Source organism: Camelus ferus, chromosome 12 (assembly GCF_009834535.1).
Source record: "Camelus ferus isolate YT-003-E chromosome 12, BCGSAC_Cfer_1.0, whole genome shotgun sequence".
In the NCBI taxonomy this organism is placed as follows: Eukaryota; Metazoa; Chordata; class Mammalia; order Artiodactyla; family Camelidae; genus Camelus; species Camelus ferus.
Genome location: NC_045707.1, coordinates 48279647 through 48307105, shown reverse-complemented (window position 1 = coordinate 48307105; position 27459 = coordinate 48279647). Strand labels below are relative to the sequence as shown.

General features: G+C 36.9%; 1 long non-coding RNA gene across 1 annotated transcript; it reads right to left on the bottom strand.

The window, feature by feature from the left end:
- Nucleotides 1-2700: 2700 nt before the first annotated feature.
- LOC116667731 lies at nucleotides 2701-24084 on the bottom strand. The gene is made up of 3 exons (XR_004324752.1): nucleotides 24073-24084; nucleotides 15327-15331; nucleotides 2701-3551 (listed from the first exon to the last, which is right to left on the bottom strand). It is a non-coding gene; the product is annotated as an uncharacterized LOC116667731 (long non-coding RNA).
- Between the last annotated feature and the right edge of the window lie 3375 nt (nucleotides 24085-27459).

Sequence of the window (27459 nt, the reverse complement as noted above, 5' to 3'; positions counted from 1 at the left end):
AGATGAAAAACCTCTAAGCTGAAGGAGCACTTGCATTTGTACTACCTGAATGCTGATAAAAATGAAAAAAATCCTGGAACCTAATTCAGACTTATTAGAAGAGAATGTGTACGAGAACCAAGAACAAGCTGATCAGCTAAGCCTTGGGCACCTTTATGTTTGAGACTGATCTAATGATAGATAAGGGTACATGGGTTATTTTGATTTGTTCCTGTAGATATAAACGTAAGTTTACCAACCTTATGGAAAGTAAGGGCCCCCCAGTCGGTGGAGTTCAGCTTAACAGATGGGACTGTAATGGCACCATTCAACCATGTGTTTTGGGTAGGACTGTTTCAATGACTGTACAGAGAAACCTTTGCTTAAAACAAAAGTCAGATCTCCACTTGCAAAATGAATGGAAGAGTTGAGGAGATTGTTATTGTCATCGACCTTCTGCTAATATAAAATTTTTAAAAACACTGATTAGTCAGTGACTACAAATTTCTATTCTTAATTTATAAATTTATACATTTTCAACAGCAATCATGAGGTTGTGGTGCAGTGGCTGAGATAATAACATATTTAAAGGAGCTTCTTAAATTGGATTTGGGTATGGAAACAGAAGCCACTAATTTTTAAACATTCATATGTCAAAAGAAATTGAAATGGAAGGAAGTCTTATTCTTCTAGCAAGAACATTTCAACTCTGACCCATGTTACGGAGGTGCGCCTGTCTGTACTGTTCTCAATATGATTATTACTAGCTTTCAACATTTGGAATACCTTTGTGTCTTTGTTCTAGTACTGACCCAAGTCAAATGCTCTTTGCAGATCAATAAATAATTATCAGATACAGGATTTATTTGTACCATTCCCAACACTTAACTGTCTGCAGTCTGTCAGCTGCATTTGGGCAGAATTTAGAATTTGAATGAACATAATTGCAAAAGGCTTGTCATGATCCATAAAGAGATTTATGAAATGGGAACGTGGGAAAGCTCTCTTTTTACCATCTTGATGACAGCAGAAATTGGAATTATTTGGAAGGTAAACAAAAATTCAGCTCAGCAGTCTCAATTTCCAGACCCACTGTACATTGATTTTTCTGTCAAGAAGATGAAAAGTTCTTGGAGCATGCTGCCTGTATTCTTATTTATTTATATATTTATTTACTTATTCATTCATTTTGCAGTGGGGTAGCGGAGGCTGCCAAATAAAACAAGCTTCTGGAGTAGTAGAATATATCAAAGCCTTTAAAATGTGCACCCAATATAGAAAAACACTCCTTTAGGAGTGAGGGAAAAAAAATCATTATGGGGGGTAGATGGTCTCTGTCTACTGTGAACTTTGTGTGGAGATGACTATGCATACCAATAACTCATTGAAAAAAATGAAGGTTTTGGAATTAGTCAGGATTCCACTGTGGATGAGACACACTGTAGGTACAGGACAGTGGAAATATACCAAGAAATCATATACTGCTACCTAAATCCCATTTGATATCTTTCTCTTGTATCACTTTTTTCTCCAGGTTAAAGAGAAAGAGGGAGGTGGTCACAGTGCCAACTTCCTACAGACATCAGAAAAAGCACAACAGTTGCAAGACAATAATTTAAGTCAGGAACTATAAACATTGGAGATCTGTCTGCATATTAACATAGTAAAGGCTCTGAGAAGTCCTGTGGGGCTGACCCACATTTCCTAAATACATTAAATTATTTTTTATACTTCCTATTGACTTCCCAGAGAATTGATGGAAAATAAGGCCTGATTAGCTCTCCAGTCTCATCTCTTGCCATTCTGCATCTTAAAATATGGGTCACAGACACACATCTCTCAATCTCCACAGTTTTTACATATGCTGTTCTTTTTACCCAAATTTTGTTTATTTTCTTTAATTGCTTTTGTTGTTGTTCCCCTTTCTCATACTGTTGTTCCAGCTTTAATGGGCTAAACCTTACCTGTAGTCTAGGTCATAGCTTAGCTGTCACTTTGGCTGGAAAGTTTTCCCTAACACCCCAGTTATAGGCACCATGCTGTTTCTCCGCTTAATCCGGTACTTCTTCATCACCACAAACACCTTCCGTTACAATTGTATGTCTAACGATCTTGCTTCCCTGTTGGACGATAAACTCCAAGGACCTGCATGCTCTGCTGTCTTATTCACTATTTTAGCTCCAGCACCACGTATGGTTCTTGGCACAGCTTAAGTACTAAATAGATATTTATTAAGGTGAAATGAATATCCTGAACCACTGGTTTAGAGAAATATTCTTGGGGCTTTTAGACAAAGAGAGCCACAGATTCTTAGCAAATTATTGTACTTTTGATCTGACTGAATTACATTGGGCTATATAAATTGCTTTATTATTTTACTTTATTTTTTGTTTTATCTTATTTTTATTTTACTTTATTTCATTTCATTTTACTATTTTATTTTATTTAATTTTATATCTGTGCCTATCTTGAGGTCACAGAATAGTTTACCAACTAACGCCAGAGGTTTCCTGACCCTGGGAATTGCAATACCCTGCTCTACTTGGTATGATTCCATGATATGCTCATCTTTTCCTTAAAATGCCACATAGTGTTGATTTCACATTTACATTTAGATAAATTTATATGGATATGTTTATGCATTATAGTTACCCTCAAACTACTCAGATGTCCATTGGAGGACTTCCAAACATTTAGTAGACTTGAGGCTGGTTCCTGATTCTTACTGTGGTTCTAATGTCCAGGGAAAGTAAGTTTTGACTCTGAAGACATAGCCAGCAAGAAGTATAAATAGATTAACTGATGTTTCTTAAATATTTTAATGGCACTGCTATGAAGTGAGATCATGACTGATGTCCTGACCAGTCGTTGTTCTTTGAATAATTTAGTAACCCTGGCATCCTGGAATAGTCTGTCACGGTGCTTCAGCTTCTTTGAACAATGTTTAATACTGAATTTCTGTGATGGTTAAATTTAGGTGTCACCTTGACTGGGCTAAGAGATGCCCAGAAACATCATTTCTGGGTATGACTGTGAGGGTATTTCCAGAAGAGATTAGTATTTGAATTGGTAGATCAAGGGCCTGAATAGAACATAAAGGTGGAAGAAGGGCACATTTGGTCTCTCTCCTTGAGCTGGGACATCTATCTTCTCCCGTCCTCTGACACTGGCTCTCCTGGTTCTTGGGTCTTTAGATTCAGACTAGACTTAGACCACTGGCTCTCTAGTTCTCAATCCTTTGGCCTTGGACCAACCAGAACTGTGCCTCCATTTATCTTGGGCCTCCAGCTTGCAGAGAGCAGATCATAGGACTTTTTAATTGGGTTAGCCAATCCCTCATCGTAAGTATTTTTCTATCTATCTATCTATCTATCTATCTATCTATCTATCTATATATCTCCTATTGGCTCTGTTTCTCTGGAAAACTAATACACCCTCCTCATAGATAAACTTATTTATTCGGTCAATATTTTGATTGACTGTGGTGCTAGGTATGCACCAGTAAAGGTTGATAATTTCTGAGAAATATGAATATAGATACTGTGGGAAAAATGCTATAGCTATAGGTGAAACTGGCATAGGTGAGAAGAGAGTTTACATTTGGCATCAGGAATTCTTCCATTGAATTAAAAAGCAATTATGTATCATGTAGTAAGGAATAGAACAGAGCGTGTACTTGGGAGTCCGTAGAAACCTTCTACCTTTGAAACTGTTTCTTTAATGTTTTCAGGTGGTTATATCTACATGTTTGCCTCTGCATAGTGAGAGGTATTTTCTAGAAAATTTTTATATGACTTAGAAAAAGATATGGCATCTTCTTTGGGCTATCTGGAACCCCAGTCTCATAATTGGATATGAAAATTAATAGACAAGAGAAAAGGAAACAAAAACAACAGCAAAACAGAATTTAGAATAATTGTATCAAACAATTTTTAAATGAATAAAATGAATTGCAAATAAAATGCATTAAATTATTCAGAGTGGTTTTCTATGATAGGTCATTTCTTCTTACTGCTGTTACAAATTTTCAAAATTATATATATAGTGGCAAGGACTTATAAAATTTGATAGTTTATTTTAGTCATTTTCAATTATACAATTAAAATGTGCATTACTATTATAATTGTACAAAGTGTATAGTACTTTGTTTTTTTAAAAAAAATATTAGGATGAATTGTTGAGACTAAATGTGAGTGCTATGTGCACATTGTGAGGACTTACCTCTGCACTATCCCTGGAACACATACTTTTACATGGAAGAGTATTAAAAGATTCTCCAAATCCCAGCATAAATGTCCTGAGAGCATCTTATAGCTGTTCACCCAAACCTACCCCCCACCCCTACCCCACTACACACACACCTCTGTGCCCTGTTGTATCATAAAAATCTCTCTCCCTCTAGCACCCCTCTTCTCTAGCATCTCCACAGCCTTACCCATAAAACGACCTTCCACATCTTTTGACCTCTCTCTCAGCACATGTAAGCACACTCAGAAACATAATTTTCACTCATCATAATAAAGCACACTGCTGTTGGTAGCAAAACACATGCATATGTGTTATAATCTCTCACTATGAAATAACCTGTTCATTTAGACTAAATAATAATGGGAAGTGATTGACCCTGCTTATTCCCAATATTCGTATTTTATTTATTACTGTAATTAGCTTGATGCATATCAGAAGGATGGAGTGCCATTTACATTTTTCATGGGTAGGTTCCAGGGTTTTTTCTTTTCCTTTCAACTGCCCATTGATAAGTTTTAGTAAATAACAAGAGGAGGACTGCATGAAAGGCGGACTCTGCACTGTCCATGCAACTCTTCTGTAAATCTAAAATTAGTCCAAAATAAAATGTTTTTAAAAATAAAAAGAGGAGAAGGAAAACAAGAAGCAAAAATATGCGGAAGGAAATAACAAGGGAGAGGGTGAAAAAAAGCAAAGTGTGTGGTTTTAGGGACCAAGAGACCTTCATCCATTAACAGTACAATCATGCCTGCATTTGTGTGTGGCTGATCATTTGTGGCAATCAGTTGTTAGTATTGAGGTGTATTAATTAGGGCTTATGCACTTCCAAATCAATTAAATTTGGTTTATTAATGCATAATTCAATATTGTTGAATAGAGCAGAATGCTTCAAAGGATTTTAAAATTTTATCTTCTGATGTGGCCTGAAATATTTCAAGGAAACACCCACTGTCGAGTGAGTGAAAATGAATAATTACAGGAGCCCTAAAACCCAACAGTTGAGCAGACAAGACAGCTGCTATTATTAAGCACTCCAAATTGAAAGTATGGATTCTATCATTATAAGAACAAAGACAGTGCTGTGATAATTATGGAAACGCTATAGCTTCCATTTTTGCTAATGTTTTTGGTAGAATATTTAAAGTCACAAAAGGTTAAGAAAGAGAGCTCAATTTCTGTATCTTGTTACTCACTTAGATGAATGCAATTTTTTTTTTTACCAATTGTAGTCATAATAGAGCTTGCTATCCCTGCAACATCATGATAAGAAAGCGCCGATTTGGGCAAGAAATTAAATGATAATAAACATAGTGTAGACTCAGTGGGGGTGATATTGTTTAATGTCAGTGGTGATTGAAACTACCTTCTAGATGACTGAAGCTTTGTTGGCCTCGTCTGTTTATATTAATTTCTTCTTTTCAAAGGCCATTATCTTAAATTGCATGTTATATAACTTGTGCCGCCTCCCTCCGGCCCACAGCACCACTTCCAAAGCGACTTGATGATGCATACTGTAGGGAAAAAATCTTCTCTAGGCTCAGCATCCAAGGAGATTACAATCTTGAGACTGTAATGGGAATGGATTAAACTTTGTACAATTTCCTTTTGTCACTTGAATTGAAGCCTGTTGTGCTATTTTCTATACTCCTTTCAATCTTTGTCACAAAAAATGATCTATGAAAGTGTTAGCACTGCTTAAGCAACCCTGGCCTGGTTTTAACACAGTCAGGGTCTTACAGTTTGATTGGCTCTAAATTTTCCTTCCCTGAGAATTAAAAGCAAGAAGACTGGGACAATCCTACCCAACAGATGACAGGACATGGAAAAGCTTATTGTCCTACGGCTCAGGCAGTCTTAACAAGGACAGTCAACAATCTTCACGTTGATTGCATACGAAAACATTGAAAACGAAGGGGAAATGCTGCAACATAAATCCAATCTGGTGACAGTGATTGCACTTCCCTGCAAGAGGAAGACTGAAACAAAACAAGGGTCCTTCACTCTCAGCTTCAGGTTTTCAGGTTCTAATCACAGGCTCTTCCTCAAATGTCAGAGTTTCCACGGTTTCATTAACTACCACTCTTGCCTCTGAGGTTAAGATGGAGTCACTCAAACACTGTGTGTGTTCATGGACTTTGATATTGCCTTGAAATGACCAACACCAACAGAGAAAACAAATCATGCTTATTAAGAAGGAGAATAAGAGAATCGCTTCCTCAGAACTTGATTTTGTTTTGATCTCTAGTGTCTTTGATGTCAGGCAAAGCTGCTGCATGCAGTGCACAATCTTCGGGACTTTGGTTGCATGCAAATTAAACTCATTTGATTCAAGTTTAAAGGTAAAATTTTTTTGCCGCTTATTTTTACATCAACTTCAAATAGTTCCATGACCACCAATAAATAATTTCTCCAAATAAAATCCATAAAATTCATGCCATTAAGGTACAAAGAGATAAACTACATGCTTTAACTCAGCTGAAACTTAAACTTTTTCAACTCTTATTATGTGAACCTAAGTAAACTGGTCTAACAGACCGCTGTCTTGTTTTAGAGTAACTAATTTGCAAGCATATGTTTTCCAAGTAGCTACATGGAATATAGGATTAGGGATCAGGAAGGCAAGGCTATAGGTGATAAAATCTTGGGTGAAGGAGCTATTTTTACCACATGATATCAGAGATCAGCATTACCCAATGGACCATAGATTTGGCCTTTGCTCCTTTCCCAGGACCAACTCAGAAATAGTCCCATTAGACCTTAATCCTATCATAAATCACTAGAGCAACCACTGAATCTTTCTGAAAAGAGATTTACCACTTTTCAGAACCAGTTTACAGATCTGTTTTACATGCTGTGTTGATCTAAATCTTAAATAGACATGAAACAGAGCAGGACCCTATGGGGCCTTCCCAGGACAGGCCATCCCAGGACAGACCATCCCACCATGTCCTCTGCCAGCCTCTTGTCTGTGGAAAGACTGTAGTAAGAGAATAAGTTTAATCATAGAAATAAGAAAATACAGAAACAAAGGGAAATAGTCAAGCAAAACAAGATAATAATAGTTTAGTCATTAAACAAAGTCAGGGACCTTTAGTTTCTCCTCAAAGGCTACAGATAATATTCTGAGCCATATCTCCTGAGCTGTTTTGTAGATACAGAAACCCCTGCCAGGTGGAGGAAGTTAACTACATGATGACCAGACGGTAGCCATGACATAAGCTGTCATGATTCTGAGAAATGGCCTCAAGGAAATGGGAACAAACCGACCCTGGAACTAAAGATGAACTGTACTTAAAACAATTGAGATGACACTGATCAGACCACTGCATGATGACTTCAAGATGACTGCCAGCGCTGACCGTGCTGTTCCGCACGTAGCCCCCTCCCTCCGCCTTTGCACCCCTGAAACTCCCTTTCTAAAGCTCTCGCCCACTGATTGTCCAGGGCAGAAGGAGGAGTTGGCCTTTGGACAGAAGTCTGCCCTTTCCCCTCCTCCAGATGCCGGCCTCCAAAATAAAGCAAACTTTCCTTTCCACCGTCATGTGCCTCTCTTCATATTGGCGTTCCAGTGGCACGCAGCCAGACATGAGTGTCGGTAACAGGCATGGACACACAGTAATATGCTGCTCCAACCAGAGTGGTCACAAACTGGCCTAAACAGTGTTCCATTCAGACCTTTTCCTTTTTTTCGCCCAGGACTTTACCTAAAAATAAAAACTGATGGAACTGAAGAGCCAAGCAATAATACCAGTAGTATTTACAGAGTGCTTATCCAGTGGTAGGCACTGTCTGAGCACTTTACGTGGGAAGCTCCTTGCAGTTCTAGATCACTTATGAGGGAGATACTAATATTACACCATTTTACCAAAAAAAAAAATGGAGCTCAAAATAGATACATATATTATGTTAGCACAGCTAGGAAGCAGGCAGTCTAGGTCCAAAATTAATGCTTAGTCAATAATTTTACTGCCTTTCTATGCGACCCTTGTTCTCTGTACTGGGCTATCTTGTTAACTGACTAATAGGAGGAATGTCCAGGGCCTTCTAAAACTGTAGTTGATTGTGACTAAATTTTCATTTAGAAAATTATATGTATATATTTTTCATAATTTTTATTCAAGTAGCAATACATTTAGGAGCTGTTAAGACAGTACGATTGAAGGCAGTTCCTGTACCTCTTCTGATGGATGGGTCATTTTTGTTCACTCCAGGCACCAAAATATCCCATGTATTACCACAGAAAAATAGATAGTTAAATTATAGGTGGAGATACTGATATAAACACAAGCATTAGGATAACCATCTAAACTAGAAGAAGGGAAACTGCTTTTTTTTTAATCATAACCACATCAGAGTCTGAAAACAGTCTGAACGTACATCTCTCAAACTTACAGGTAAAACTCTCTTTAAAGCAACTGCCTGGACACCTAGGACAAGTCTCCTGTAACTAATCTTTGGACTTTATATTCTATCAGGATCATTATTATTTCTCTTCATGTGTGGACTGCCCTGGTGCTCTTACCACCAAGATTATCTTGCAACAAGAGTAGACCAAGGCATGGGAACTTTCAGGTGGAAACCAGTGTTTCCATTTAATAGTTTTTACCCTTTAAAAACCTGCATACCTTGTAATTGTACCTCAAGACTTGCATAATTTCTCAAAGTCTTGCAACAGAGTTTAGCACTTCATGAAAAACAGTACTTACATTACTCTGTTTCTGTGCCTGAAACCATTGTCAATTTCTCAAATAAAAATCACAAATGAAAACTCTTTAGAAATAATTGTCTTTGCATTTGGGAGAGCTGGGAACTGTTTATTTTTGAAAAATTGTGATATGATATTAGTCAACAATATACACAATATATATTGATAAGTAAAGTTGCTTTATTGACTAACTGCTGTCATTTGGAATTATGGTTTAATTTCCTTTTAGAAATGGTAATGGTAATGGTTAGCAAGGAGGGTAGCACTGCTTCTAAGGGGGGGGTTCTAGAATTTTATGGAGGACATTTTTTGCTTGTATCAATGATGAATGTGCTAAGGTATTTAGTGAGTGGAAACAAAGAATGCTAAGTATCCTGCAAATGCACAGAGTTGTCTTATTTAATTTTTAAGTAACTTCTCGACAGCCAGGTGCAGGCATCAGATGGAATCATTTATGTTCTACTGTAGTTGTGCATATTATTTTAATAAAACTACTTTCATTTCTTAAAATTGTTACAGCTAGGATATTAGATTTTTAAAAATGACATTGTTAGTAGTTTTGTCATCGATTAACTTCATTTCAGAAAAATAAAGGGTATATTACAAAATATTTGTTATAAAAAGATTTTTTATCTGATAGAGCTGAGAGCTACAGGATAAGAAATGAAGAAGGTATTAGGGTAGAAAACATAAGATTGAATCTTGGAAACTCCTAAACTAGAAAATGTTCAAAGAAATGTTACAGTGGCAACTTATGAGGGGTAAAAACTGCTGATATCATGTTATAGTGCCCAGGTTTGGTTTAATAGCTTGACCTTCTCAGCTCTCTTAAGTGAACCAGAGAGACAAATGTTGATTTCAGTAACGTTTTCAATAGTTTCTAGGAGTATCATCTCAAACTGCTCAGAGGAAAGTTTTTCATTGACATTTGTCCGTGCCAGGTTCTTGTGTGTTGGCATCAACACACATCTTGTTGTGTGGTGGTGGTGACTTCATGTCCAGTTGAAACCCTCTTGAGAATGACATTTCCAAATGGAACTCTCAAGTTAAAGAAATCTAAGAAATCAGTCCAGAAATCCTTATAGTAAGAACTCAAACTTTGAAGACTTTACATTCCTTTGTATTTTAGCCCATCCAGGCTATATGAATGAAGTCTTGCCCCAAAATGTGACCTTTTGAATAAGCCTCAAATACTCAGTGGGCCTGTTGGGCATCAAAGAATCCTTTTTTTAGAGAACGATCAGGATGAAGGCATATGGAAGCATCCCTAGTGGGATTCTGTCCATCCTCTCAGTAATTCAGTCACCTGAGTAATCATAAAACCTTAAAATATACTCAGTTTTGTATCTCTTTTGTTTATTAAACAAACATTCACATCTAGCTATATACTACAGAATTATCTTCAAAGAACATCAGTTTTTTTTCCTCTGAAGCCAAATGATTAATGCAGATAAGATGTAATTCAAGAGAAAGCATCTTATTAATTAAAATCCTACATTGAACAATATAGTAAGATTGTTTCTAAACAGTAGCTGGATAGTAATTTTTCTACAAAAAGAAATATACATGAACATAAGAAGTGTCCAATAACTTGTTGCTTGAATGAATGAATGTAGTAATTAATGAATGAATAAATCTATGGAGTATTTCTAAGTACTAATAAAAACTCCATTTTGGAGATACGAGTTAAGCTAAAGTATAAAGAACATTTCAAATGTTTTTTTATTGTAGAAAGCTCATGAAAAGATCATAGTTAATCATATTAATGTAAATAATTATAAAATTTAAATATACTTGGTGCTTTCTCTGTGTGCCTGGTTCTGTTGTTCATATTTCATATATATGTATATATAATCATTTCATTCTTGCAACTCTATGAAGTATTATACACGATTCTTCAAACTAAGACTCTTGTTAAGTGACTCGCCCTAGGATACAGATGACTTTGGGATTCATTAAAATAAGAATTCTGTTGACTAAGCTAATGAGCAAGAAGATCAGGTGTATTGATGATCATGTAGAATTATAGACTTGTAGTAATTAAGACTTTTGTAGTAAGTACTGAAAACATAAATTAACTTAAGCAAAAAAAAAAGAGGGCAGTGAGGCTCCTGGAGTGTCTTGTAGCCCCCAAGGGTAGAGTGATGTCCAGACATGTGAAAGGACCAGAATCAATAAGAGGAAAGCTGTCAGGAGCATCACAGGATTTTTATCCTGTTTCTCATATTTGCATCTCTACTTGGCTTTGGCATTTCTCTTTCTCTCTCTGCTTCCCGGTACACGTGACCATTCATGGCTTTCAAACTAACTTGACAATCTCAGCCAAAAGAAACAATTAAAATTCTCTCAGTTCAAATTTCAAATTCCTGGAGAAGGACCTTTAATTGTACAGAGTGAGTTAAATGATAACCCCTGTTCCAATCAACAGTGTGCAGCTGTGTAATTCTGTCCACCTTCTATCTTCAGCCACCTACTAGATGGTTGTGAGCCATGCAGAACCAGGATGGTTACTGGGAGCTACACCTGTGACCATGTAGAGTGATTGCTTCCCCAGTTTCAAATAAATATTTTAATAGGCATCTATCTCATCTATTGGGGCATTAAGATGTCAAATATTCAAGAGAGAATCTTCCTAGTTGCTCTAGACAGGTCCCCCATGCTGGTCTATAGTATCCTGGGATCATTTAAGTGTATCTGGGTCGGACTGTCAGGTTTTCTGAACAGAACTGTATTTGATCAACTTATCTATATATAGTATTTCAGATCCTAGGGAATTAACATTAAACTAACTCATAGGAGACAGCTTAAAAAAAAAAAAAAACTTTAGCCCCAATTTAATACAGTGAAAAATAGGCCTGAGTGAAGAATCATAACTGATCCTGGATGTAAGACCTCTCGGGAGACTAAGTTATAGATCAGCTGCTTGTTAAAAACTGGCACAATCACATCAGATAATTATTGGCAGATGAATTGTCCTTTCTCTAAGGAAAGAACACTTCTAAGTAAGTAGGGCATACCTCTAGGATAAGGGAGCAGTTTCCACTAGGTAGTGTAGGATAAACACTGAAAATTCTTGACTTTCTCCCTTTTGTATGCAGTCTGCCTTCTCCAAATAGCAATTGCTTTAGTCACCTTCCATGGTAACTAAGGGTACCTAAGGATGTCATTGTGTTCCTGTTGGAGTATTTCCTAGTCTTCTTCAGCAAAATATTTGCAAACATCTTTTGACATATATAATTTTTCAAAGGAATCTTTATTCTGACTTTGACCAGTTTTATATCAAAATGTGACCATCCACATGTATATATGTGTGTGTATGGCATGTAAAATACAGCTTGATTACTATCGTGAACGTTCTATAAAAAATGACCTAAATAAGGGGAGTAGTCAAGAGTCAGGGAGTGAATGGGATCAAAACCAAAGTGCAAGTATAAAAATAAGTGAAGATGTGCACCACAAACACTACTAGTATGAGTTGCCAACTAATGTGCAAACTAGTGTGTCTGGAGATGTCAGGCTGGATCAGAATAGGAGATCAGGATGTACCCAGGTGAATACAGCTTAGCATGGGGTGGCCAAGAGCCAGCCGACTAGAATCATGGGGAAGCAGTCCTACACAGCCTACCAAAATAGTCGTACAAGGGGTGTGCTGCACAGGTCTGGGGGGTATTTCACATGCTGGTCGTAATTTATTTGTGTGTTTATGGCAGATGATAAGAACACATCTTGGGGAGGGGGCACCCTTTTCAAATTCACATGAAGTTGTTTGGGGGGGGGAGGTTATTTATTTATTTATTTATTTATTTATTTATTTATTTTAATGGAGGCGCTGGGGATTGAACCCAGGACCTTGTGCATGCCAAACATGAGCTCTACCACTGAGCTATTCCCTCCCCCACATGAAGTTGTTATGCAGGCTAAAGTGGTGCCAACTATCATGTTTGTATGGATAGAATGCAAATGAGACTAAAGGTTATAAAGGAAGCTCAGGTATCTTAACCTCAAATCAGTATCAATGACTATACTTTTCAAGAGTGGACAGTACATTATGTGCTAGACATGAAATCAGACATTCCATCTTTTGTTCACAATCAATGCAGACCACCAGGTACAGTAACCAGCACTCCGTAGCTTATGATTTGGGTCAATAGATTCTGAACCTACAATTGGATTTACAATAGCTAAAATTTCTATTCTCAAAATTCAAAAATGTTTGTTTTAGAATTTTATTCTAATTTCTAAAGAAACTCTTCACATTTCTTCCATTTTCTATCTCTCTCTCTCCGTCCCTCCCAGATCTCCCTCTGACTCTCTCTTTCCTTGAGATATATTGTGAGTTTTTAGAACTTTGAGTGTTCTTAAAACATGTGATTTATGTGGTAGAGAGAGAACAGAGAAAGAGATCACCAGAGAGCAAGCTTTAGTACTTGGATTTGAGATGTTGAGGAAAAAGCACTGCCTATACCAAAGGTGCCTTAATAGCGTAGTTCCTATCACCCTTCTTGTGGGGTTGGCTAACCAATGGTTTATTTTATAATTTGAAAGTCAAACTAAAAGTGAAAGAAAACTCCTGTCTTGCCAATAATTCCAGCCTTGGAGATGCATGTATTCCCATGGGAGGCAAGCAGCAGGTGTGAGAGCATGGGGCTATTGCTGTTGGCTGTTGATTACTCTCTGTGTAATTTGAAAAGCTTTCTATTCCCACAGCTTTATGTAATATTTCAACAGTAATAGATTCATAATCATTAATCCAGCTTACTGGAGGCTTGGCCACTGTGACAGATGTCTTCTCAACTTCATATTGTGGGTTCTCGTTTATTTCCCTTCCCTCTAAAAAAAAGTCTTACATAAAAATCTAACCTTAATGTATCTGATATGATGTTTTACATCCAATAGTGATATTAGTTATCAGTCTCTAACCTCAAATGGGTAGTTAAGTAATGACAATGACCCAAACACGCCAGTACCTATTCAGCATACTTTATCCACACTGGAGTTTACAGCGAAGATTGCCAGATGATGAAAAATTAAACTCTGAGGTGTACTTTGTTTTTAATAATTGGAATGATTCACTTTTTGGTTATACATATAAGGCTCTATTTTGTCTTAGAATTTTAAAGACTTGGTCTTAGTTTCTTATGTGTGTGTCTTAGATTTGTGTCTTAGAGATACTTCATCAGTGGATGAGAAATGTAGAGTAATTCTCAAACATCGCCATCAGGTTCAACAGTATTCCCAAGACAGAAAAGGTTGCCTGTACCACCTAAACTGGCAACTCTTTGCAAGGGAAATCCCATGCATACTGAACACACTCTTTATTTTTATCTCTTATCCAGTGGACTTCTGGTAAGTATATAAGAAAGGAACAACTAAATTTCCCTCTATTGTTTAGTTTCTTAAGAAACTCTTGAGTTTAAGGCATACATATATTTACTGTAAATATTCATAACAGTAATTGGGTTTGAAGAAACACCTTAGGGTTCCGATATTACTTTTATCATTATGATCCCTTTAGCTTTGAATAAAAGTTGTTATTGCTTTTAAGATTCACCACCTGATTTAATTTGTTTCATCTGGTGGCTGCCTCTGTTTTCATTTTCCTTATATTTTTAATATGTTGTACTAATTGCTTCTTTTAAATAATTTTCAGAATGATAGAAATAGGCATTGGTGATAATAATGAGCTATATATGAGAGGGAGAAAGAGAAAGAGAAAGCAGTAGCTTCTCTTTTCTATAGAAAACAAGTCGATCCTTTGCATACAAAGTTTTCTTTGGTCTTGTTAGTTTATCATTAGATAACCCAGAAAGCACAGGTTAAAAGCTTTAAAAAAAAAATCTGTCTTCCTCAGTTGTGTTTGAATGCTCTTTAAAAAGCTTACATTTCTTCTCCATTTGTATGTTTTCTTATTGCTCTGACAGTAAGTGGGAGGCAAGCTGGAAAGAACTGTGAAAAATATATGCTTGGTATGGATGAATCTGAGATTTCCATAAGCAGTTCCATTTTCTAGCATCTGAGGTCAATTTCTTACAATGACATTGAATAAAAACCTGTTAACATACCACTTGTAAGCTCTAAAGCTGCCTATTCCACAAAGTATGTCTCCCATTGACTTTCATTTATCCTCTACCCCACTAAGAAGTATATTTAGTTGTATTCAATTTAATTTATTGAATGACACTAAGAAATAAGCCTAAACATAGATTGTCTTTTTGGGTGTATCAGAGACCCTGGGTCTAACTAGAGAACCAGTGACACTTTTCTATTTGAAGAACAGAGATATCCAGAGGATGGAGAAGGCACAGAAAAATATTTTCCATCATTAGATCAAAAGTCATTTGCCTAGTGGGTAAGGCCATGGGCTCTAGTAAGAAGACTGCCTGGGTGCAAATACCAGCTCTTTCATTTAAATCCCAAGTGACCTTAGGTGATATACTTAATATTTCTATACTTTGGCTTTCTCATCTATAAAATGAGTATAATAATGGTACCTAGCATTACTATGAGGGCTTAGTGCAAAGTTCTTGAACAGTAAGTACTAAAGAGACTTAGCTACTATACAGTATAAGTATACAGAGCATTTAGAAAAGTCAGACTTAATCCATTAGGGGCTTGGATTAGCTCCACTTTCTCATCTGGGGAGAGAGTTTTTCATTTGAAAGGATGCTTCAACAATAAAACTGTGCAAAAAATGGAAAACAGTTAGAGCTCCATCACTGAAAACTCCATCACTTTCTATCATTGAAAGGCTTCAATGAAGCCTTTGTCATGGAGAATGAAGAGATAAACCCAAAATCAGATCAGCCATTTCCTATGTGACCAGGGAACCCTTCTAACTGGAAGACTGGATGATTTTTCCCCAGGTTTTGAGATTGTTGAAGGGGGATGTCAAAGAACTCCTATGATGAATTTCACATGGGGGAATTATTTGATAGCAAATTCTTAAAGAAAAACTCCAGTCATAATGTTCTTTTTCCCACTGGGAATCCTAGCCAAACAGAAAGGGTTGGCTGTGTGACAGCAGCCTTACAAATATATCTAGTAAGATTTTGCATTCCATCATATTTGTTAAAATTTAGCCATTATGCCCCCAGTGACTAATCGGGGGCTGAATTTTGTCCTTACCTGAAAGAGATCAATCTTGATCCTCAGTGTGACCACCCAGGTAACTTCTCAAACGATGGATAGTCCATCTTTAGCTGTATGCCTGGAGTCCCATAATCTCCTTCACTTTTTCCTTTTCTACCTTTTCTTCAGGGTCCAGATTCCATTCTGCTTCAATACTTTGTGATCAAAGTCCCATCCTAAAAAAAGTATTTAGATCCTATACTCTTCAGAAAGGATCAGCTACAAAACAAACAAAATCCTGTGGCTAATATTGATGCCTCTTCTAGCAAAATCCTAATGCTTGACTGTCTCCATTGCAATAGTGAGGTATGAGGAACACAGGCAAGGGAGAATTTGATAGAGACACAGGAGGAGAGCTTCTCTAAGATCACATTGAACTCTAATATTCCATGATTCTTTACTTTTACCTATACAGAAAAATGCTGCCTTCTTTCTGCTAAAGCCAGGACCCTCTATGATCAGACAGTTTGGCCAGAAATCAGTTGGTAAATAAGGGGTCAGTGCTCCAGTCAATTTTAAGGCAACTTTTGAGTGAGCTAAGAATCTAGATTATAAAGGAGTTGAGGTAATGAGAATAACAGAGAAGGGGAAAGAAAAAGAATTAAATAAAAGGAAAGGGAACTGAAATAAAATCTATACCCTATATAAACACAGTCTATTCAAAGTGCAGAGAAATAATCTTGCTATTCTTTAAGGTAATTTCTATGTTCCACTTGATACAGGTATACTATTTGGCACTATTCCTTGTTCTCTAAATTGTATTTCAGTGATTTTTTTAAAAAGGGAAGAAAACCTCTTTATTTTTTCCATTTTAGATTAAATAATTCAGTGTAATGTTTCAAAAAGTGAAATCTAATCTCACATGACCTCTAAGGTCTTTTTGATCTCTACTCTTCAAGATGCTAGAAGTCTATGAAATGCTAAACACGCAACCTAAATCTGCCATGACCAAGTCGATTTCAGATTTCCATTGTAACCAAGCTTGTGGACTAGATGGATATGAGCGTCGTAGAGTGGTTTATAATTTATCTGGTTGTCTTTCTGTGCTTAATCCATCCGTGGGAGTGACAGCTTGACATAATCACTAGCTTCAAATAAGTAATTCCATTCACTATCAGTTTTTAATTTTATTTCCTCATTCCTTTATTGATGCAGTAAAATGCTGGTTAATCTGCAGAGCCCAGGCAAGCCCAGTGTTGTCAGTATTAATTTCACACTACTGCATCTTCCTGTTTGGTCCTATACAGTAATTAAAGGAAATCATTATAAAGTTGAAATTAAGCTGGATATATAATCCTTGGCTTTACTTTGCATGAGACCAATATATGATTCCTAGCAATCTTTATTATTTTCTTCACATAGCCAAGATTTTCCTTCTCTGGTAAAATAGTCACATGCATTTCTTTGTCAATGTCTCTTTTATTTTATAACGTGCAACCAACCCCGAAAATAACTTATCCTTTAGGAAGATGGGAGTTACTCTTTTATCTTGACTAAGATTTAAGTTTGCTAAAAGCAGTGATTCTCAAAGTGTGGTACCACAGGAGCAGCATTAAAATCATATGGCCTCTCAGTCAGTTTGGGTGTTAGAACAAATTGTTACCGATAGACTAGGTGGCTTATCAACAACAGGAATGTATTTCTCCCAGTTTTGGCGACTGGGAGACCAAGATCAGGGTATCGGCATGGTCGGGTGAGGGCCTTCTTCCACGTTGCAGGCTAACAACCTCTGTTCTCCTTGTATCCTCACGTGGTAGGAAGAGGGCGAGAGAGACCTCAGGGTTTCTTTCATAAAAGCACTAATCCCATACATGAGGGTGCCACCCTTATGAACTAATGACCTCCCAAGGGTCCCACCTCCTAAGATCATCACGCTGAGGGTTAGAATTTTGGCATATGAATCTTAGGGGGACACAAACATTCAGTCCATATAACACATGCAGTCTTGTTGAAATGCAAATTCTGTCAAATCAGGATCTCTGGGAGGTAGGGCCCAGCAATGTATGTCTTAACAAGCCTTCTAAGTGATTCTATTGTATGCTAAAGTTTGAAACCACTGATTTAGTTTTTAAAGCATTTCACATACAAGGTCTACTTTGCTCCTCCTGACAACCTGCACATGGCTTCATTAACCCTGTTTTATAAATGAAGGAAAGGAGGCTCAGATAGCCTTAAGGATTTACTTAAATTCACAGGACTGGTAAATTGTAGAGCCAGGATTTAAATCTGATTCACCATGTTCTTTCCACCACATTCATGGATTTCAAAAATATCTCAAAGGAAATACCACATGGATACCTAATGTATAAATTAGATAAAATCAAATATTTCTCTTATTGATTATTTTGTTTATTTTTATAGGGAAATTATTTTATATTTATTCTTATATGGGAGTATAACTTCCATAAAGCCACAATCACTTACTCTATCCCCCATCCCTCCATACACACACATTGTTGGAGGGGAGGGTATAGCTCAAGTGGTAGAGCACATGCTTAGCATGCATGAGGTCCTGGGTTCAATCCCCAGTACCTCCTCTAAGAATAAATAAATAAACATAATTACCTCCCACTACCAAATAAATAAAGGACATGCACGCACATTGTCACTTTTTCCCATTAGCCATCCTTTGTAATACACAGGCTCCACTTTAGACTCTGTCCAGACTGGCAAATGCCTTGAATGTCATGCTAAATAACTTGAGTTTTTCCTGCAAATCAGTGATTCTCCCCTTCTGGGCTATGGATGGATACTTAGTTGTGGAGGGAGAACTGGAATTTTGCAAGAGGTCCACCAACCCAGAAACACAGCAAGCAGTGACTTTAGACAAGATGAATAATATCTCATTCAAATGTGTAATACAAATCTTCAAATGTCTAGCAATTTATCTATTTATCTAAATTTATATAATTTTGTCACCATGGATTTTCTCAAGCAACAGATACCAGAAATTCAACTACTGGAACATAGGCATTTGCAGAATTTATTGATGTTAAAAGGGAAATTCAGACTCAAAGTTTGATCATTCTTGCCGTTTATGCTTCTTCGTGGCTCTCTATTCACCATTCCTCCTGTCCTCATTCAACGTAGGATTTAATTTGCCTTGACTATCAAAACAACTTGGAGAACCATATAATTTATCATTCAAACTAAGATACTTTTGCGAGTGAAAGAGGGTACTATTAATAATTACACTGAGATAGCTGCTGTAAACCCGGGTAGTGCTAAGCAAACAGGGAGCAACGAGGATCCCAGCAAAAACCACTTCCTTCCCTGACTCTGGCCTCTCTCTCTTTTTCTATCCAACACACCTACGGTTTACATGGTTAATGCATAACCCTGATCATGTCACTTGTCTCCTCATTCCCAGACATAAGAAAATTTAGGTTTTTTAGGCTGACATTTAAAATGCTGCAGGATTTCAGGATTTTTATTTTAATCATTTTCTCTAGTCAGGACCAGCTACACAATTACTTTTTGGAAGTCTGTACCTCTTAATCTCCCTCACCTGTTTCTCTCCTTCCCCTCTGGCAACCACCTGTTTGTTCTGAGTCTTGACTCTGTTTAGTTATGTTTGTTCATTTGTTCTGTTTTCTAGATTTCACACATATGTGAAACCATACAGTATTTGTCTCTATCTGATTTATTTCACTTAGCATACTACCCTCTAGATCCACCTATGTTGTCACAAATGGCAAGATTTCATTCTCTTTTAAATGGCTGAGTTTTATGTGTGTGTGTGTGTGTGTGTATCTGTTATTATCCATAAATACATCTTCTTTATCCATTTATCTATAGATGGGCACTTAAGTTGCTTCCATATCTTAGCTATTACATATAATGCTGCACTGCAGTCAACATGGGGGTGCATATATCTTTTTGAATTAGTGTTTTCCTTTTCTTTGAATAAATACACAGGAGTGGAATTACCAGACTGTAGGGTAGTTCTGTTTTTAATTTTTTGAGGAGTCTCCATGCTGTTTTCCATAGTGGCTACACCAATTTACAATCTTATTACCAGTGTTTGGGGTTCCCTTTTCTCCACATCTTTGCCAAACACTTTTTGTTTGTTGTCTTTTTGATGATGGCCTTTCTGACAGGTGGGAGGTGATATGTCATTGTGGTTTTGATTTGTATTTCCCTGATGATTAGTGGCATTGAGCATCTTTTCATGTACCTGTTAGCCATCTGTATGTCTTCTTTGGAAAAATATCTATTCTGATCCTTTGCCTATTTTTTGTGTTGAGTTGTATGAGTTCTTTGTATATTTTGGATATTAACCTTTTATTGGATATATTGTTTGCAAATATCTTCTCCTGTTCAGTAGGGAGCTACACAATTTTTGAGGCCCAGTGCAAAATGAAAATGTAGGGGCCCTTGTTCAAAAGTTATTATGAATTTCAAGATGGCAACAATAGAGCAATAAACTAAGTGTGGGAACCTGTAGAAATGCACAAATCACACGTCCATGGAACCGGGACTGACTCCAATCAAACCACACCATCCACCAGCCTCTTGCATGTCTTGTGCTCCGCCTGTTCCTCAGGTGCTCCTCAGAATGCCTGATCCCTAATTTCTGACCTTTGAAATTCAATTTGCACTTTAAAGTTCAATTTAGAAACTACTTTTTCCTCCATAAAGTTTATCTTAATTCTACTAATTTCTTTTTCCTTAAAACCCTCAGTTCTATTTTGTTTGTACACTTCTCTTTGGTCCTGTTCTACTACTTTAATCATCTTCTTATATTACCTTAATCATCCTCACCATCTAGTTTCCAGCTCAGTTTAATTGTGTAAACATAATAAGAATTACAGAACAAATGCATTGGTAATATTTTTAAATTTAATTTAGTTTCTTTCCAAATATATAGAATATTATTCTTTGATGACAGTAATCCCAATTTCATCATATATTTTTCAACATTACCTATGTATGTATTGATTTATCCTAATTTGAGGGGAATTCGTTAACAGATACATATACATCAAAGGAAATCTTAGGTCATACAAATATATTCTTGTACCTTATGGAAAAGAGTAATGCTATTCACTAGGCACATATCAAGTGCCAAGTAATGTAATAGGAACATTCACAAAAATGCATCTAATTTACTGCTCTCAAAACCCATGTACTAATATGCCCATGTTACTAATGAAACTAAGACTCCAGGGGTAAAGTCACCTGCCCCAAATCACACAGCTGGTGACAGAGTCAGGAGTCAGTCAGAGCAAAATCTGCCTGTCTCCTGTCTGCACCTCACACCATTAACACTACTTTCTTAACAGCAGCTCATTAAATGATGGGTGGTAGTAGTCTGTCAATTTTACATTCAGTTTATTAAATGATGACAACAAACCATTGGGGACAATAACTAGGCATTTTTACAGGGACATCCACCTGGCTGCATCCTTCCCCAGGTTTCTGATAAGGAGATGAGCCATCCTCAGTATAGGGTCAGTTCTGAGGCTACTAGGAGATTGGGTGGCTGGGCAGGGGGTCCAGAAGAGGCCCCGCAATCCTTATCTCCTCTCCCTTCTGAATATGACTTGATGAATTGCAGCTTTATGTTGACTTAGTAATGCTCTTCAGCCTCTAAGTATTTGTTGGCTAAATATGAATAAACGGAGACGTTATAAAACTCTTGGATTCCCACAGCTGACTCTAATGAGAAACACACTTCAGCTAACAACTCCAGATGGAAATAAACACTGAGGATTCCACAAAGGTCCACAGAGCCCCACCCACCACCACCCGAGGCCAGCCTCCCTTAGGCAAGAACAGTTTCTTTGCAAAGCCCCAAATCTTGATTACATCATATCCCTGGTTGTTGATTCCTTGATGATGTCGAAGATCTTGCCTTTGGACCAGAATTCATAATCTTGATTTGCCTAATAACTGTGCAGTCCCCAGAATCAACAAATTGTCATTTGCATTTAACAATTAGGAAATAGCTGATGCTCAAGAGAAAAAAATTCATAGCTGTAAGAAGCTCACTTTAGGGCAATTACTCTTGGTGGAAGTTTGGGTCTGAGATCCCCAGAAAATGGGAAGAGTTCACAATAATCAGAGGAAGGGTTATGCTTAACTGACTAATTAGAAGCCTCAGTCTCTACAATGAGGAGGCCTTTGTGAGCTCAACAGTGTCCTGGGGTGAATAGGGCTTTTAATGCTTATTTCAGAGACTCACCCCCTTCGCCCCCTTTCTCTTCAGGTCCCAAGTTATCTTGGAGCTTGTCGCTTCATTTCTGAGGCAGAACACAGAGACAGCAGAATAATCAGTGAGGCTGTTTCTTCTCTAATTCTGACACCGATCCATTCTTTAAGTTTCAGCTCCAAAGTCAAATTTCTCTGAAACTTCCCTCAATTCCCAAAGAGGATACAAAATGTTATAGTAGGAAAGATTACAGATTTTAGATTCATTTCAAATGTTCACTCTTGGATCTACTTGCTGGTGTCCCTAGGCACATGACTTTAACTTCTCTGAGCCTCAGACACCTCTGATGATGATCCTTACTCACCAGATCAGATTTGTGTGTGATGGCACTTGATTAATAAATGTTAGGTCCCTTTCCATCACAGCATCCCCACTGAAACCAGTACCATCATTAACACATTTCAGACTTTGCCTTGTAGTAGGATTTGAAGATATGTGACTTGCTTCTCTTTCATGCTTTTCAAGGAGAGATGTGCAGACTTACAGGCTTAGTATACATTCTGCAGCATGTGTTCAGTGCATGCTCTTTGCAAAGAATTAAATTGTTTTTTGTTCATGGAAAAGGAATGAACTTTGCTTCAAAAGGCAAATGAGATTATCATTAGTATCGACATTTCTCCAAAGAAGACATACACATAGCCAACGGTTATATAAAAATATGTTCAACATCACTAATCATCAGGGAAATGCAAATCAAAACCACAATGAGATCACTTCATACCTGTTAGGATGGCTGTTATTTTTAAAAAAGAAAAAGGAAAGAAAGAAAATAACAAGTGTTGGCAAGGATGTGGAGAAACTGGAATCCTTGTGTACTGTTTGTGGGAATGCAAAATAGTGAAGTCACTGTGGAAAACAATACGGAGATTCCTTAAAAATTAAAAATAGAACTACCATATGATGTAGCAATCCTATTTCTGAGTATTCATCCAAGAGAATTGGAAACAAGATCTTCAAGAGATATTTGCGCTCCAATGTTCATTATAGCATTCTTTACAATAGCCAAGAAACGGAGACAATCTAAATGTCTGTTGACAGGTGAACAGATAAAGAAAACATAGCATACACATACAATGGAATATTACTCAGCCTTAAAAAGAAGGAAATATTATCATATGCTACAGCATGATGAACCTTGAGGATATTATGTTAAGTGAAATCAGCCACTCACACAAGGACAAATTCTTTATGATTCTATTTATTTGATATGTTTAAAGTAATCAAACTCATAGAAGCAGAAAGTAGATTGGTGGTTGCCAGAGCCTGGAGAGCAGAAAATAGGAAGTTGCTGTTCAAATGGGTACAGAGTTTCAGCCATGCAAGATGAAAAAGTTCTGGAGATCTGCTGTCCAACAGTGTATGCATAGTTAACACTACTGAACCAGACGCTGAAAAAATTGTTAAGGTGGATTTCATGTTATGTGCGTTTTACCACAGTAATTAAATAACAGTTATTAATAATAATCTGTTACTAGTCCTGATTGCTCATAAATCTTCTTACATTTAGTTCTTTCTGTAAAAAAATCTTGAAGGAATAGAAACACTTTTAGTGCCTTCCTACTTTAGTACCCTAGGACTAAATTAAAGGAAGTCCAGATGTACTCTCTGACCAGCACTCGCTTCTAGAACAGTGGGTTTTGACCTGAGTATAACAATAGTTCAAGCAGGAGGGGGCCAAAAGTAAAACCATATATAGTCAAATAATTAAGAACTCAAACTAAGGAGGCAAATTCCCATTTCATCTCTTACTGTCTTTGGCTTTTGAGCAAATTACCTGGGCTTTGGGTGCTTCATTTACTCAAATGTAGAATGAAAATATTAATAATGCTTCTCATAGCATTATTATAAGGATTCAATGAGATAATACATCGAAAGCACCCAACTTGGTCACTATAACCCTTACTGTTAACTTGTACTCACAATAGGTAACGCAGGTTACAAATGACTATGTGTGTATCTGTGTGTGCATGTAATTGGCTTCTTTTATATGGGTTAACACTGCAAGAGCATGATCCTCAACATTTCTGTTATGGTGCAAATAACTATTTCATGAAGTATTTATTTTGTCAAGTTCAAATTTTTTTCAAAGTCAGCCACTTTAATCTTTTCATCTACAAAATATAAACTTGTTTATGACAGATTATGTGTGTTTTTCTCTTCTTATCTCCTCTCCTCATCTCCACCCCAATATCTAGCAGAGTAGATTGTCTATTGTAGGCTCAGTAACATTTTTCAAAAGAATTAATACTTTTACATTGAATTTTCATCAGAAGAGAATAAGAACTTGCTCCTTTTTTTCTCCAAGCATTTCAAATTCAGAATACTTTAACTGGATGATTTATATAAACATTTGCCTTCTGAGGAAGTTATTGATGAGAGAGCTTCTATTTCATAGAACTATACAGTCAGGAGGATTATAAGGGGCCTGGACAGTTTGCTTATTATGATTACTAGGTTTACAAAGTAGGAAATTCAAGCCCAAATTGATCTAGAGGCTTGACTGTCAAGGACTCAGGCCATGGTCTTCTGTTTTCCTGCAGCCTGGCTGCATTTGATCAAGATCCCTGGTTTCACTATGGCTAAGACTGTAGCTGATAGAACAGCTTTCAGTGGACCTCAGAATATTTCTATCTGTGAGTAAAGAAATACATTATCATTTTTTTGTGTGGTGCCCTCTGAAAGTCTTTCCCCTCCTCTCCCCTCAAAATTACAAACACCCCCCTCCCTTTTTTTTTAACACTCAGTCAAGAAACACATGCAAAATCCATCTGACCACTAGGGGGCCACCATGAGAATGGACAAGACTGTAAGAGATTCCTGTCTAAGATATCCCCCTCTTTCCACCAAGGAAGACAGTTGTGTGGATTACTAGAACTTGAAAAATATTGCCTTCCAGAAACTGGAATCTTTGTCCAAATGACAGTGCTTGAGGTGCATAAAATCACACTGTCACTTTGTCAGTAAAATGTAGTGTAGCCCAAGATTTAGATCCAATACATTTTCATTCACTAACTGAATTCGAATTGTCACTTCCCTTCAATGGTGAAGGGAATAAGTTTATTCTCTAGTTTTATAATTTAAAAAAATTATTATTAATTTTTGATGAGATAAGTGGTAATATGGATAGCTTTTTTAAAGCCCTAGCCTTTAGAAATATATTTTAACTATTTATTTCAAGAAGAGAGAAGTATATGAGAAAACAGATTAAAGAAAAAAGATTAAAAATGCTACATGCATTTTATAATGATCCAAACAACACAAAATATCATATGTACTATATGTATATTTATGTGGTATATTTATATTGAGCTTTATGCTAAATGACATAGGTGGACGGATAGAGAGAGATGAAAATCACACAATAAACCTCAACTGAACATAATACCTAGATTTGTGGGACAGGATTACAGATAATTGTTATCTTCTTCGATTTCTTTCTTCCTCTTACATAATAACTACGTATAAGTAACATAATCAGGAAGACACTACATATACAATGTTCAAAAATTGTAAGTAGTTGAAAACATTAAAAATTATATAAAGATGAATAAATGTTTATGTATCTACATCCATTTCTGTTTGGTTTGTTATAGAATGTGGTCAGGTCAAACCACTGCTGGAATTTATTGGTAGCCTAGATGTTTTACACGCAAACTACAGGCAAATTCCTCCTTTCCTCCAAGTATATTTATGCCTTAAGGACTTCTTAAAATAGTGGTTTCCAACCAGGGGCGATCCCTCTCTCCCAGGGGATATTTGGCCATGTTCAGCAACATATTTATAAAACTGTGAAGAAATGAAAGGAAGTGATTGGTGTACAGGAGAGTGGTTTTCTTCAGGAAAGGGGAAGAGTGTTGTGATTGAGACAGGACACCTGGAGGATCCTAGGTAACTATTCAAAGTCTGTCTCTTAACCTGAGTTAGATTCATCTACATGTGTTTTCTATATCAAATAATTTTTTTAATTTTATAGTAAATATTCCATTAAATTTTCATTTTATGATAAAAATTATTTTATAAAAGGAGACCACTTGTTATCCAACATTGGCTCAGATATCTCAGGTCATCTCACACTCGGAATTGAGGGACTGATATACAAAAATCTTGTGCGGTGCTCTTGGTACCATAAGATAGACATCACCCACCCAGATGACACCAGGCAAGCAGAGTTCGAATTGAATGTTGTTACACCATACTTTCAACACACACCCTTGGCCTCACATTCACAGTCTCTTACGACTTTAACTGACACAAGCGGGGAAAAAAATGACTTTCTGATATAAAAGGTAGGTGTTCCCATAATTGTGATGCTTAATCACTATTTCTGTGACAGTTCACTACCATTGGAAACTCATATTTCCAATCCATCATGTGTAATGATAAGTACTGCATGTTTAGCAAAATTACATTAGCATTTCATTAAATATACACAGTAGAATGGGTGGCATTTCAAAGGCCCTAAGGACTTGTCATTTGCTGGAATTGTTTAGGTCAGTAACTCTAATCACGTTGCTCATTTGCAGTCAAGTCTCAGTTACCCATGTGTAGATTATCCAGGAGAGACATTGCACAATAATTCACATCAGCAGTCATTGCTTCTTGTCTATAGATGTGAGTCTGGTGGGGCAGGGGGAGAGGATGCTTTAGTAAGCATATGCTCCGGTGCCTAACTTCACAGATGAGGAAAACGAGACTGAAAGAAGTTGAATGACTTGTCCAAGGTCAATCGGATAAATAGTAAAAAGATAGAACTAGAATCCAGGGGGATTTTTGATGCTGGGGCCACCAGCACCTTCTGAATAATTTAAATGCTGTATTCTTTTTCAGTTTTGTCCACGATTTAACCCATTTTTAGCAATGTTTTCATCACACATGAAATACTACCACCACCACCACTATGTAGAGAAAAAATATACTTCAGTGGAAAAGTACACATTATCTATAGCACATCCCTCTTCATTTAAAAACACTGACTCTGTGGAAGGCCTTTTACAACTCTGTAAGCTGTAGATAACTGAGTAATGCAAAATAAATCGTCTACAGACGTGTAAGTTCTATCTGGGGGGCATTCAATTGCTCTCCCTCCTCCACTATGGAAGAGGCCAGTTTTGCATCTTTTTTGCTTTTTTTCTTTGCATCACATTCATTTTGATATTCCTCATTTATAAAGGTGTCTGTTCTTTGG